This window comes from Dipodomys ordii, unplaced genomic scaffold (assembly GCF_000151885.1).
Source record: "Dipodomys ordii isolate 6190 unplaced genomic scaffold, Dord_2.0 Scaffold44, whole genome shotgun sequence".
Taxonomy (NCBI): Eukaryota; Metazoa; Chordata; class Mammalia; order Rodentia; family Heteromyidae; genus Dipodomys; species Dipodomys ordii.
In genome coordinates this window covers 9,694,551-9,707,063 of record NW_012267260.1, presented here as the reverse complement: position 1 = coordinate 9,707,063, position 12,513 = coordinate 9,694,551, and the positions used below count along the sequence as shown (strand labels likewise).

Genomic DNA, 12,513 nt, shown 5'->3' with positions numbered 1-12,513 from the left:
TGGTCAGGATGAGATGTCCACTCATGTGTGACACAGTGGTGACCAGGAAGCACACTTCTCTGCCTCTCCCCTACCACCCAGACCCGCCATCACGTACTGAGTAAACGGGGACCTGCAGTCATCCTCCTGGCCAAGCCTGGCCCCAAGCTACTGTCACCAAGGATCCTCAGACTTGCTCCACGCTGGAGCAATCCATCCTCCAGGCGGCCAGCACCCAGCCCGGCATCCTTATGACAGATCAGACTGTGTAAATGTGTGTCCCAGCTCAGAAGCCCTCAGCTACCCATTGCCATGTCAGCACACCTGAGATCCACGGTGCAGCGGGCAGAGCCCTCCTGGTCTTGCCATGGCTTCCTGAGCTGTCACTCAAGTCCCTGCCTCATCCTCCATCGGCACTTCCTCCCCTCAGGTCCTGCTGCCTGCACTCAGGCCTAATCCTGGGCAGGAAGCCTGCCCTTCTGCATCCCTGGTTCCCAACTCCATGTGAATCCCAAAGATGCTCTAAAATTCCAGCAGCCAGGTGACGCGCAGACCTATGAAATCAGAGTCTCTGCAGGGGGTGGGGGACGTCTTCTGGGGGACTCGAGTATGCAGAGCCTCTGTTCTATTCTCTGTATCCAAGCCCCCCTCCTGCTGCTTCCTTGAAGATATAACCCAGGTGTCTCAACCAATCATCAAATATTTATTGAGCCGGGCACTATTCTAAGCACTGGATATAAAAATAATGATAGCTAATATTTATGGAGCGCTTGACAGATGCCAGATACTGTTCCATGCACTTTACATATATTAACTCATTCAACCCACACCACACCTCGAGGCAAAGGTATTCTGATTGTCGGTAGACCAGTCCCCAACTGCTCAGGGTGGGGGTAGAGGGGGTTTCCACTCCCATGAATGGTTTGAAGACAAGCACAAAACCCTGTGAACAATAACAAGTGTCTGAAAGTTGAAAAGGCGAAGGTCCCTTCCGCACAGGGCCACCTGCAGGGCAGGTGGCCCTGAGTCAGAGGAATGCTCTCATAAATCACCTGGCCCAGCAGACCAGTCAGAGTTTTATGGGCCCTGGGGCCCAGGCCACTTTCCTGAACATCGTTCAGAATTTATAGACTCTTGTCACTGTCCTTCCCAACTCTTTTATTCCATTGCTGGAAAAGCGAACCTGGCATGAATAGGCTGTTTGCTGTCCCCACCCCAGGATCCTGCATTAATCCTTCTGCCTTAGTCCCCAGACATGGGAAGAGGGGGCTGGATGTCCACACAGAGCCTGGTGAGGAACATCCTGTGTCCTCACGGCCAGCAGGCCTCCCTAGGAAGGATCAGATGAGGATGTGGACATCCAATGAAGCACAGGCGTCAAGACACACCCCTGTAGATCTGGTCCCTTCAGGCCTGAGACCACGCGCGCCTGTCTGAGGGGAGATGGTGGCTACAAAGATAGTTGGGAGACAAAAGGAGAGACTGTGTCCAAATGGTGGGACTGGCAAACATTCCGACAGCGTGAATTCCACGCCACTTTCTGCAGGACTTGGAAGGTCAGCTGCTCAGTCAATCCTCCTTCAGCTTGGGAATTTGGTGCCGGAGTTCGCTTCACTGTACAGAAAGGGAAACTGAGGCTCAGAGAGGTAAGTGACTTGGGCAGCACCACACAGTCCTTGATAGCATTGGTTGGGATGTGTGAATCTAGGATGCCCGGTGCTTGGGCCTTTCATGAGGTCCGTGTCTCCGCCACACACAGCAAGCGTTCATTAAGCAGAAGCAGTTTGTAAAACAGCAGGAGTGAGAGACTCATCCTGTTTTAGGCCCAGCACAAGGCTCCAGAGCCCAGGGATCACTTTACCCTTGGGACAAACTCCTTAACCTCTCTGAGCCTTTTCTCAGTCACCTGTAAAAGGACTAATAATAGGACCCACCATGTTCACGCGATACTATAATCAAAGCGTGACCCGGTCACTCCATTAGCTTCTCTGAGTGCCGGTTTCCTCACATTTAAGTGGAGATGTGTCCTTCCTGCCATGCTGTCCAGGGGAGGATTCCAGCAGGAGCTACGAGACGGGCCCTGATGTGTACATTACACAGGGGAGGGGTGAAGGTAATGTGCGCACTAATAAATACAGCGCAATATACACATAACCCCAGCGGTAACACGGTACCACAGGAAATAATGCCTACATTAAAACCTGAATTGAGAGCACCACGGATGGAGAAAGAGGGGGTAGAGAAAGAGAAAGAGAGGTAGACAAAGGCTGAGGGAGACGGGGGCCCAGCGCACACCAGGGCTGAACTTGGAGAGGGGATCAATGCTGTACTGTAATTTAAAAACCAATATACAGTAAATATCAGCCTGGCACTGCAGAGGACAAGTGAGCCACGGGGCGTCCGGGCCTGGGATAACTTAGTCCCCAGCTAGACCAGCCACCCGCTGCACCCCACTGGCAGCCTGAGCGTCCTGAACCATTGTTCAGTCTCTGCCCCAGTTTTATCTGGGTGCCGTACCCAGGTGCCTCTCAAATACTCGCCGCATTTGCATGGCCTGGAATGGAGGGAACAGGCTCCTGACAGGGCCCTGAAACCATGAGGCTGTGACTTCTCAGCCTGGGTTGGGAGCCTGGATCAGGACCTCAGGCCCTGGGGGCCTAGCCTAGTGCCAGGAGTGGCTGAGGTCCAGCTGGGCCCACTCCTCAGCTGTTGTGCTGTTGCTCTGGCCTGCATCTGCCCTGGTCTCCTGCTCCCCTCCCCACATGGTCACCCCCCCTCCCCTCCATGATTGTCCACATCCCACGTGGACACTGGATCTATGATCCTTTCCTGCACCCCACCCTCCCTAGTTTCCTGAAACCACAGCCCACAAGCATCTCCTTCTGAGGTCTGCTTCGCCCACTGGAACACTTGAGCCCCCTTTTCTGTGAGGCCCAAGGCCATTTCCCAGACCTGCCCTGAGCTTACCCTCCTCCTTCCCAGAAACCCTTAGGAGTCCTTCTGCCCCAGACACAGCTCCTGGGGAAAGTGAGCTGGGGTGTGCCCAGGAACATGTGCCTTTCTGGACCTCTCCCCATGCACCAGGCCAGACTGAGTCAGAGGCCTTCCTCCCTGACAGTGGGTCCCCAATCCTCCTCCTCCTCTGCCGGCACCTCCTATAGCACCCCCCTAGTATTCCTACAGGATGCATCGCACAGCCCTGGGGGGTGAGTGACACTGAGAACTCATCCCCCATCCCAGGTCCTTTCCAAAAGCTCCCTCCTGGCCCCCACTGACTTCCACCCCCTGGGTGCCATGCAGCACAGACGCAGCCTGCCTTCTCCCACACTAGGCCAAGCACATGCCCAGGCCCACAAGCTGGGAGTGCAGCTTGAGGCCTATTTTCCTAGTCCAGTCCTTACCCCCATGGGCCACCATCGCCCAACACGGTCTATTCCATCATCATTCCACCCCTTGGAGACATACCCTATGGTTGTGAAGAAGGACCCAATGAGCCCCGTGCCTCAGTTTCCCCTCATGAAGTATGACTATGGCATCCTGCATGCCTGGTAAGATGTGTGGAAGGTCCAAGTGAGATCACGTGGGGAGTGTTATGAAATTCACCAAGTTCCTTAACACCGTAAGGAGCGGGGACTTGAACGAAGTGCCATCGGTTCCACTCCAAACTTAGGAAAATCACATCGCCATTACCATCACCCCTACTCGGAGCTCACTAGCTCACACTAGTGTTCAGTGGGTGCCGGGCACTGCTCCAATTCTTTACATAGAGTAGGGCAACGAATTCTTCCGGAACTCTGAGAGGTGGTACTACAGATAAGGAAGCCAAGACGAGAAGAGAGTTCCCACGACAGGAACCAAAATGCGGTGGGAGTCCTAGGCGTGAGGACCGGGGTCCACACAACGCCCCCGCTACATGGTAGGTGCTATGCTCTATCCACACGCTGCAGCGCTGTGCGCACCTTCGTAAGAGCCGCTTCATCCACTGCGTCCTCTGACAGACCAGACTGGGACTTTGCACCTCCAGATGAAGCCTTTGCGAGCCTGAGCCGGCCTGGCCGCTCTGTGAGGGCAAAACCTGCTCCCCTGCCTCTCCCAAGCATGTTGGTCTTCCTGGGATGATCTATTCTAGGTCTCTCTCCTCCGCTCCCCTCGTCCCGGCTTAGCCTTCATGACGCAGGTGCCCAGGCCAGGAGGAAGATTAAGTAGTTCTTTAGGGACAGTGGATCCCGGACTAGGCCCATGGCCCCAATCTCTTCAGCCCATCAGTGTCTAATTTGGGTGAAATACAAAGATATCAGCTTAGTGTTGGGGCGGGAGGAGGCATGCTGGCACCTAGCTCGGGAGTCCCATTCTTAAGTGGTCTTTATCACCACCATAACCTTACTATCAGCATCACTACCACCATCACCGCTATCACCACCGCCACCATCACCGCTATATCACCACCCCCACCATCACCTCTGCCATCATCACCACACCATCATCATCGTTTTCAGCAGCAGCAACATCACTACTACCCCATCACCACCATCACTGTCACTATCATCACACCCACTTTGCCATCAGGCAGTTAATCATGTGTGCTCTTGGGCTAATTCCTGAGCAAACACATACTCACTTGTGAGCACACACATACACAGGAGGGTGCAGACAGGGGAGGGCACTAGAAACCCACTCAACCCAGGAACCCCACTTTCTCCAAGCAGCCTGGGAGGGCACTCATGTCCGGCCAAGAAGGATGGGGGCTCCAGGGCTGGCTCCACCACCAATATCCAGATCTTCCAGGCCCGTTTCCCACCAGCCCTGGGATGAACTATGTCTCACCCTGTTCCCAGGTGGGTGCTTCAGAGCACAAAGTGCCAGCATGTGTTGCAGTGAAGTTTTGGGTGTTCAGGCCAACCGTGCTGTCTGCATGGCCTGTGGTTCCCTCAATCACAGAGGGAGGCAAGCCCTTCCCTCCACACCACAAGTTTACAGAGGAGTTCTCCCAGGGCTGGATATCAGCCTAGGTCTTCAAGTGAGAAGCAGACATGGTAGGAAAATGTAGTGTGTGTGTGTGAACGTGTGCTCCTGTGTGTGCACGTCAGTGTGCCTGTATGAATGTGAGAGGGTATCTATACATGTAGGAATGTCTGTCTAGGGCATGGACATACAAGTGTGGTGGTACATGGATGCGTGTACACTCATGGTTGTGTGTTTGAGCAGGAGTGTGTCTGTCTGTGCATCTGCATGTGTTGGTGCAGACGACAATGAACAAGCTGCTATTCAGCCTGGCCATTCGAAGCTGAGCCCCCTCCCTCCCTCCCTTCCTTCCTTCCTTCCTTCCTTCCTTCTACCCTGGGAGCTTTTGGGTATTATAGAGACCTAGTACAGGAGATGTTGAGTTAAAGGATCAATTTTCTCCCTCTAGGAATCTCCACTATCTTCTTGGAATGGCAGGGTTCACCTCTGGGGATTACAAACGTTAGGTGTGTTTTATCCTCATTGTCATCAACCCTGACTCCACTCTATAGCTCTCTCTCTCTCTCTCTCTCTCTCTCTCTCTCTCTCTCACACACACACACACACACACACACACACACACACACAAGGTGCAGAGACCCAAGCACAGCCTGAGCCTAGCCCACTCTCCAAGTTTCTCCAAACCCTATTAAGTGATTACACATCACTCACGTTGGAGACCAGCCCCTGCAACAACAAGACCTCATCTCCAACCACTGAAGCAGGAGACTTCTCCAGCCTCTCCTTCACACTCCCTGGCAGTGGAGGGAAGACCCCATCCTCTAGCTGACTGGACTAAAGAGAGCTTCTTCCTTGGCAGGGACTGGACACGGCAGGGCATCTGAGAAGGTCGTGCTGGCGTCACCAGACAGAAACAGAAAGCCAGTCCTAGGGAAGGAGAGGTAGGGGGACCAACTCTGCATCCCGATGGAGTAGATTACAGTTAAGACAAGAAAGAAAGCCCCTTTGGGAGAAGAGATGAGGAGAGAAGGGGAAGAGAGGAAGAGGTGCAGCGGGGAGAGCAGCAGGAGGGAATTGGAGAGGGAAGAGGGCTGGGGAGGGATGCTCAACTTTCTGCATCAGCCGGTTGTGTCTGGGCATGTTGGTTGTCCTATAGCTCCTGTGGGGGTGAATGAATCAAGGATGTGCCAGTAATAAAATAAGCACATTGAGCCATAAAGAGCCCAACTTTGGAAGTGAACAATTGCTCATTTCCTGTTCACACAAGAAATTCATCATGCAGACCCAGGACCTACTACATGTAGGAATTCTCAAGAAGGCTGATGGTTGCAGGCCCCGGACACAGCTTAATGCCCATGTCTTGTCTCTAGACTCCCAATCTGTCCATCCAGACGGAGATCCATCCAAATCAGTGATGACCAGCATCCTGTTGCCATAACCCTGAGGCCCCTCCGCAGACCCCCTCACACCTGCTGTCCTGCCTCCAAGGAGATGGCCCAGAACAAACAGAGTGACAGTCTGGGACAGGTGCACCACACCGTTGCTGATGCAACCAGTCTCAAGAGAGTCCCCAGCCGGATGACCAGAATGGAGCTGCTTCCAGTCTTTGATGCCCCACCCCTTTTCTCCTGACCTTCTCCTCAAACACCAGCCTGCTGTTCCAAGGGCAGCTCACCCATCCCTGCCCAGCTCCAGCCCCCTCCAAAACAGATGCTGCTGTTCAGGAGCTCTGGACCCGACGCCTTGCATAGGTGATGTGGAGGCTTCTGGTCCCTGGTCTCCTCTTAGGGTAACAAGGGTCCAGGACGTTGTCCTCTGTCTTCTCCTGGACTCTTCCTGTCCATGAATCTACCCCTTTAACACCTATCTGTGAGCCCTGTAGGCACGTTCTACAGGGACAATGTCACCCCCAAGGGGGCAAAAAGTGGGTTCCTAATGTAGATAACCTTTATATTTTGATATGTAAATTATATATATAGAGAGAGGGGGGAGAGACAGAGAGAATATAGTCACAGTATTAAATTTTCATGGGAAAACCTGGCTATGCCTCATGGCTCTTGCCTGTAATCCTGGCTACTTAGGCTGAGGTCAAGAGGACTGAGGTCTGAGGCCATTCTAGGCAGAAAAGTCCACAAGACTCTTGCCTCTACAGAGGGAAGCTGAACCCAATGGTGTGCACCTGTGATCCCAGCAACACCACAAAGTCTAAACGTGGGCAGATTGCGGATCAGGCTGGTCCCGCTAAGAAGTTGAGTCCCTGTCCTAAAAATAGCCAGCAAAAGTAAAAAAAAAAAGTACAAGGCTGAGGGCGTGGCTTCAATAGTAGAGCAGCAGCATAGCAAGCAGAAGACCCTGAGTTCAAAACTCAATACAGGGGCTCAGTGGTAAAGTGCTTGCCTTGCATGTATGAAGCCCTGAGTTCGATTCCTCAGCACCATATAAGCAGAAAAAGTTGGAGGTGGTGCTATAGCTCAAGTGGTAGAGTTGCTAGCCTTGAGCTGAAGAGCTGAGGGACAGCGCCCAGGCCCAGAGTTCAGGCCCCATGACCGACAAAACAAAAACAAAAACAAAACAAAACACCTCAATATAAAACCCCCAGATCTCCCAGGAGGTATGACTGGGGAAAGTTTCTGAAAAGTCTCTTCAAGGGAGCGATAACGAAATGAGAAAAACCACCTGTGGCCTCCTCCGTTGGTGACAGCCACATGATTATGGAAGTCTGGTGTAGACCTCAGTGTGCCCTCCCAAATGCCACCTAGAATTCTTCCACCCACCAGTACTGCTCTGGTCCCTCCTACAGCCCTGGACCACCTCTGCCCTAGACAGGCACAATGCCCACTGTCTTACAATGCCCAGTCCTTACAACCTTGGAAGTGGGTACTCATGCAGGGAGACCAGATCTCAGGGTGCTGGGGGCTGCCTCCACCCAGGTCATGATGAAGCAGACGTAGGTCCCTGACTGGAGTCCAGCATTCATTCCTGACTGCTCCCTGGGTCTCTTAAACCCACAGAGGTGAAGAACACCCAGAGGGAAGGTTGGGCATGGCTCTCTGATGTGAACTCTGGATTTTGCTCCCCAGACAGACCAGGAGGCCCCTGTGAGGCTCAGCGAGGTGCCCATGGGAGCCCCATTCCTCGCCATGGTGGGAGGGGTCATGTAGAGGGGTTAAGAGGGTGAATTCTAGGGTCAGATAGACATGAGCACTGAGGGCTAGCTGCTGCTAGCTAGGCACCCGGCAGGCTGGGCCCAGGCTCTCTGTTTGCTCATCTGTAAAATGGAGCCCATATCTGGCAATAGGGAAGCATGGTGAGGGTTCAGTGGGGCATCAGTGGATGCCCTGAGCACTGTCTGGCGCCCCATAAACCAGCAAGCATTGTGGGAAGGAGCTGGTTCTGGGAGCCCAAGGAAGTTCCAAGTCCCATTCTCCAAGTCCCCAGTGGCAGCTGGGTGTTTAAAAAGAAAACAAACCTCTCCTGTGATTGGTCTGGAGGGGCTTTGGCTGCTCCTGACAGCCTCACCAACTCTTGGAGGCCTTCCGGATTACCCTCACGCAGAGCAGGCTGTGGGCATGGCTGCCTTTCCTGTCTTTAGATCTGATTTCCTGCTCTCTGAAATAAAACAACCTGCTTTCAGGCCCGCCCATGACCACTCCATGGCCTCCCCCGTCCCTCCCCCAGCTGGCTCAACAGAGAATCTTCCCAGCACTCATCTGGGGCCGAGCCCCTCCCAGAGACCAAATGTACCACCTTAAACCCACAGACTGGGCCCATATCCACCCCCAGGCCTGCCCAGACTCCGAGAAGGGGGATCAGTGTCCTTTCACAGTGCCTGGGCCTGCTGCCCAGCACTCCCCGGAGGGCACATTTAGATGAGTAGGAGGCAGGGACCAGAAGGTCAGGGTTATTTCACACTCAAGCCTCAGACAGGAGAGGGGAACAAATGACACTTGTCAAACACAGAGCCTCTACTTCCTGAGCAAATGTGCATGACAATAAAACTCCAAAGCAAACACACAGAGATGGGAAGAGAAGCAGGTGCCAGCCCCTCCTCCTCCCCGCTCCCCCGCCCCATTCCGGCCCCAGTGAAATTTTCTCCTCTGCTCTCCATTCTTTAAGTGTTCTGGAAAGCTCCCTGGAGTCTTTTAACCATCAATGTGCTGGTGGTGGCATCCAGAAGCTGGATGAACGGGGGGAAGGGAGACCAGGCACATCATCCTCTAGCTTCTCTAAAGGTCCCTCGGCCCCTCCCTGTACACGCTGAGCCCCCTTCAGATATGAGAAAGGGTGTGGGGCTGGCCCAGAAAACACCTGCCGGACACGTGCTACTGGTTCATTTCACCAGGAGCTCAAGTGGCTCAACAAGATGTAGCCGAGCCAGAACTTGAACCTCGGCCTTCCCAAATTTTATTCCATTTCATGACAACCTCTTTTCTGTCTCACATGATGTGAACCCTAATATTGCCTTAAAAGGGGTGGGGGGAGGAAATCACCAGATACCCAAATTACTGTTGTTGCTCTTGTACAGAATCGTGTCCACTTGACCCTCTTGGGTGGCTATTTGCTTGTCTCTGCTCTCAGTCTAGCCATTTTACACACACGCACACACACACACACACACACACACACACACACACACACACACACACCAGACTGTAACTAGATATCAGTGACTGTTTATCTCTATGGCAGGACTTTCTGAAGACAGTGCTAATTCCAATGTCACTTCTCAGCTGTCTCCTTCACAGACAGACTTCAGGTCAGGGGCTTGAAGTCTCTTTATTTCCCCAGCCTAAAGTATAGAGGAGATTGGCAAGCCAGCAATTGGAAGCCAGAACCCTTGAGTCCTGGATTTTTCTATGGAGTCAGACCGGACTAAGAAAGGACAATCCCTCTTGAGCTAAATGAGATCTGCGGAGGCCAGAAGTCTGCCTGGCTTGTTCTCACCCCCTAACCCCCAGATCTGCGTTCTTCCTCTCCACTTTCTCAGCCTGATTTCCAGAAAGCTCCCCCCACCTCAGACCAGAATCCCTAACTTCTCCATTTCTTGGGGTGGGGTGGGGAAGGCCGGAGCCCCAGCCTCCCTCAGGCCATGGCCGGCCTGGTCCTTCTCTGAGGCTGCCCCTGGGAACTGGTTCCCAGGAAGCAGAAGCATTGCCAGAGGCTGCACCAGAAATGCCAAGTCCGCTGTTTGCATTCCCCAGGGTGAGGGCAGGAAGATAAGTAATTACCTTCCCTGGGCAAGAATTAGACCAGAAACTCTGAGATTGAGAGCTGGGCAGGGGCCTGAGCAGAAGCAAGGGAGGAGGGCTGGAGGAGAGGGATAAAACTCTGTTCTCCCAGCCAACAGCAGAAGGAAGGCTAACATTCCGGCGTCAGCTGAGAGGCTGGCCGGCCAGCGAGGTCCCAGGAGACTGGTGGCTCTATGGACAGGCCTTCAGGAGCTTCCTAGAACCCCTTTATAACCCTGGCCCCTTCCACCTCTGAAAGACCCCACCATAAGTCCAACTGCCCTCTCTCGAGGCTCTGCCGCATCTCCGTATGAAGCGTCTTGCCAAAGGAAGCCACCAGACCAAGGCACAGCTCCAAGACCTGGCTCCTATGCTCCTCCTTACCTCTCCCCCCCTCCTTTCAAATCCCCACCACCAGATCCCCCCCCCCATACAGCAGTCCATCTGGAACCTCTGCTCTGGTGTGGAGAAGCCCACAGCCGAAGAAGGGGTGCTGTTCTCCCCAGATGCCGCCCTCCCTAGCCTGGAACTCAGTTCCCTAAGCTGCCCCTTCCTTCAGCCCCACAAGGCCAATCAGGCCACAACTGCCACCTACACACACACACACACACACACACACACACACTCACACACACACTCCCATTCCATTGTGGTCAGGGCAGAGGCTCACCATGTACCGTGCCTGTCCTGTAACTCTACCCCCAGAATACAGGTTCTGATAAGCACCCTTTCCCTGCAGCTGTCTGTCTGTCTTTCTGTGTCTGATACTGGATGTACTTGCATTGGTCTGGCTCAGACCTGCAGGCTCTGCTCAGGCGCTCTCTCTCTCTCTCTCTCTCTCTCTCTCATTCTCTCTCTCTCTCCCCTCCCTCCCTCCCTCCCTAGCTCCTCTCCCTGGAACTCACTGCCTCTGTCCTTTGTACTGAGCTGTCAGGAAGATGGGCTAGACACTCCCTGTGAGGTGTGTGCAGATGCCAGGCACTGCCTGTCTGCCCAGAGCCGACTGTGGCCCTGCCATGGACCTGTCCCTTACCCAAGTACCCAGGCCAAACATTGGAACCAGGGCAGAGTTGGGTGGGAGACAGAGACCTACCTACAACCAGGGCATGGCTAATGCCTGTTTCCATATTGCTCCATCATGCCATTGGAATGGTCTAGGCCACACACACACACACACACACACACACACACACACACACACACTATCCTGCTCTCCCTGTCTTGTCCTGGGGGCCTGTCCTACCTGCCTCTCCAGGCTGCATCACGCCGTGCTGCCCTCCATTCTTGCTGCATCAAGCCCTCCCCGCGTGCCTCTACCCCACCCCGCCCAGCCACACAGCTTGGAAAGCCCCTGGTATGCACCCGAGCCCCAGGCTGCACCCGGACCCCAGCCACGGTTCCAGCCAGGCCTGGCATGTGTGGAGATGCAACAGAGTGGTCTGGCGGCAAAGTTCTCCGGCTGCTTTCAATGGTTCCTTATGCCAGAGGCTCCTGGTCTCTCCCTGGATCCCCTGGTCCCGGCTCCCGGCCAGAGTTTCACCCCCACCCCCACCCCACACACACTATTAAAATAAATAAATAAAAACCCGAGAAAGAGAAGGAAACCGCTGGCGATCGGGATGGATATAAAGACGAGAGGGCGTCCACGCGAGTTCCCAGAATGAGGGGAGTCCTCCGAGAAACGGGTGCGAAGTTCTCCTCCGTTCCCTTGGGTGCGTGGTATCCCCGCGCCCCGCGCCCGTCCGCACCCCTGGGGTCTCCCCCAAGCAGGCTGCCGCACCCCCCACCCAAACACTCACCTGGGCAGGGCAGCATCTACCCCCGGCTGGGAGGCTCCGAGGCCGGCTCCGCGGGGCGCCCGGGCTCCCCGGCTCGGCCGCGCATCCTTTCCCGGGCCCGACTCAGGCTGGAGCGAAGCCCTGCGGCTCTCCCCGGGCGGGCGCAAGCAGGCCGGCAGATGGTGGCCGCCGACGTCCAGGCGGGGACAGAGCCCCGGCGGCTTATGCACTTATATCCATGGCGATCGGCGAGAAGAAGGGGAGGGGGCACAACTTGTTCTCTTCGCTTCCAGATTAAAATAAATAAATAAACAATAAACCCCGGTAAAGGAAAGATAATCTCTTCTTAGGAAGACGCGGGCAGGATTTTCCAGATCTAAGAGCTTCCCGGGGCTTTCCCGGGAACGGGGAGCAGCTAGGAAAGCGGGGTGTCTCCAAGTTCAATGTGATCGGTGTGTGTGTGAGATCGGGGTGTGTGTGTGTGTGTGTGTGTGATCGGCGTGTGCGTGTGTCAGCGAGGGGAGCCACGCACTAACACCCACACGCGCACACACACTCCCCCGCGC

General features: G+C 54.5%; 1 protein-coding gene across 1 annotated transcript in view; it reads right to left on the bottom strand.

Moving 5' to 3' along the window:
• Nucleotides 1-12,441, bottom strand: part of Lrfn2 (leucine rich repeat and fibronectin type III domain containing 2) — a 134,992-nt gene extending 122,551 nt beyond the window's left edge. Inside the window, exon 1 of the mRNA XM_013019109.1 lies at nucleotides 11,969-12,441. The gene's annotated coding sequence lies outside the window, so the exon portion shown is untranslated. The remainder of the gene's footprint in view (nucleotides 1-11,968) is intronic.
• Between the last annotated feature and the right edge of the window lie 72 nt (nucleotides 12,442-12,513).